This window comes from Pinus tabuliformis, chromosome 3_2 (genome assembly GCF_031772625.1).
Source record: "Pinus tabuliformis cultivar Carrire ecotype Pingquan chromosome 3_2, CPIR1, whole genome shotgun sequence".
In the NCBI taxonomy this organism is placed as follows: Eukaryota; Viridiplantae; Streptophyta; class Pinopsida; order Pinales; family Pinaceae; genus Pinus; species Pinus tabuliformis.
The window spans coordinates 653,582,623-653,585,229 of record NC_142302.1 but is presented as its reverse complement, the minus strand read 5'-3'; the positions used below and the strand labels follow the sequence as shown (position 1 = coordinate 653,585,229).

The 2,607-nt window shown below is 37.4% G+C and overlaps 1 pseudogene; it reads left to right on the top strand.

Annotated features, from left to right (window-relative positions):
• Positions 1-749: 749 nt before the first annotated feature.
• Positions 750-1,957, top strand: LOC149182358 (uncharacterized; annotated as a pseudogene).
• The last annotated feature ends 650 nt before the right edge of the window (positions 1,958-2,607 follow it).

Sequence of the window (2,607 nt, the reverse complement as noted above, 5' to 3'; positions counted from 1 at the left end):
AGATATAAAAAATCTTAATAATAAGAAACATCACAAGTAATTATCGATTTACTGCCTTTTTGATTTTCTAACATGGTCAAACCTCTAGGGAGCACAAGTCAGTTTTCTCTAGTCTTTGAACCCAAATCCACTCCATTTCTCTCCAATTGAATTGTTCCTTAACCCCATATGCCCCTAAAAATATATATTGGTAAGCTAAGGCATTGATGTTTTATCCTACATCACCATTTTTTTCATAAACCATTTAAACTATTTTGTCGAGGTTTTACTCACCTGGTGATTCCTTGGTTGTGTGCGTTCAGGAACCTTTCCCTTTGAACTGAAACCTAGAAATTTCCCTAAAGAACCCTAGCAATCCTATTTACTTTAAACCCAAATGGTTCAATCATTTGAAAAGAATAATACCCTCCTCCATTAAGGGCATTGTTGCCATTGTTTTAAAAGAAGAATACGCGTATCCTCCCCTACTAGGAGTTGATGTTGTGTTGCTTTTAATCGCATTGAGTCTCGCAAATTTGATCTAGAAAGGGGTAGATCCTTCTTCTCCCCTCCCTCCTTTAGAGATGTTGTTGGCATCCATAGTATCCTCCCAATTTGTCATGGTTTTTATGTGGAAAAGTCCCAAAATGTTTCTTCTATCAATCCCTTATAGGCAGTGTTTTAGAAGAAATTTCAATTTCCCTAGAAACTAGCTCCGTCAAGGCAACTGATCTGAATGATGTTGACCACATGGAGACATTCATGCTGTTATGGATTCTAGGGAAATTGGCAATCCAACACTTGTTAACAGATACTCTGTCATGAGTGGATCTAAAGGGGAGGAGAATGTTGAAGAGGGTAAAAGGAATTCTGTAGGAGCCAAAGTAGAAAACAAGAATTTTGTGGGACTGATTATAGACAACATAGATGTTGAAGGGGAAAAAAAGCTCAGTTTAATAAAGCTTGCCAGCCTGATTGAGATAAATGCCAAGGAAGATGCTAAGAAGTTGGATCTTCAAGGAAGATTGATGGACCAAGTTGAGTGGTTGCCTGACTCAATTGGAAAGCTTAATAATCTTACTGAAATCATTTTGTTTGAAAACAGGATAGTGACCCTTCCTAGGAAAATTGAAGGATTTTCCAAGTTAAAGAAACAGGATACTCATGCAAATCAGCTAATGAATCTTCTAGATTCCATTGGTGAGTTGCCCAATCTAACCGATCTAGACTTGCATGGCAATCACTTATGGACTCTACCTGCTTCAGTTGGAAAGCTTTCTCGGATTGTATCCTTGGACTTGAGTTCAAATCAACTTTCATCACTGCCTGAGTCTGTTAGACAACTTAGCAATTTGAAAAGACTGAGTATTGAGACAAATGAAATTGAAGAGCTACCATATACAATTGATCAATATGTTGTTGAGCTTCGAGCAAAATACAATCAACTCAAAGCTCTGTGTAAAGTTATTGGCAAGCTTGAATCATTACAAGTCCTAAAATAGAAATATAACGGAATAAAGAGCCTTCCGTCAACAATGGGTTCTTTAACCAATTTGAAAGAACTTGATGTAAGCTTTAATGAAATGGAATTGATACCGAAGAGTTTGTGCCTTGCCACAAATCTTGTTAAGCTTAATGTTGGCAGCAATTTTGCTAACTTACAGAAGCTCCCACGATCTATTGGAAATCTTGGGATGTTTGAGGAGTTAGATATTATCAATGATCAAATAAACATCCTTCCTGACTCTTTTCATATGCTTACATATCTTCAAATTCTTAAATATGAAGAGACACCACTAGAGATACTGGAAGGCATATTATTGAGAGTGGAGCTAAGGTCGTTGTACAGTTTATGATTGGTTGTGTTGCAAAAGGGGATGCAACAGTAAAAGAGACTAAGCCAAAGGGGAGGTGGTCAATATTCTGCTCATGTTTGAGGAAATGCAAGTGGGCTGAAGTTATGGAGGAACACCATTAAACGCACCTAATGCAGAAGCAAGCTTGTCTAGTAATACATAATCTAGTTGTTTGAAATCCCAAAATTAGACCAATCATACTGGAGAAAGGTCTAGAAAAGCTTGTAAGAAAGGTCGAGGTAAAACATGAAAGCTACAAAGATACAGCTACCCCAATGAATAATGTTGGACAAAGACTAAGGTTAAAAGAAATTGATGAGCAGATAAACCAGGTACAAAATAGAATTGAGCAAAAGAGTATTATTTTACAAGAAGAAAGTCATGTTGTGTGACATGAAAGAATCATTTGGCCACATTGAGAGAATTCAGGAACGTAATAAAATTCTAGATCAATGGTGGGATTCCCTGAAAAAGCAGATCCTTCCAGCAAAAAGGAATGTGCAGGCCATTAAGGAAGAAATTGGTGCCTTGAACTTTGGTTTAAGGCAATTACAAGGTCAATGGGTTGATGCAAATTCTGTTTGACAAGAAGCATTGAAGACTCCACAAAGCCAGAAGGATGAGATATTTGTTGAACTGAGTTGCAGAATTGGTGCAGCATATCAGGATTGCTTTATAGAGGTGGCTAGAAGGAGGACATTGACAAAACTCCATATAAGGCAAGCAAGCCAAGGAATAGAATAAGAAAGACTAAAGTGATCAGACCAGGACA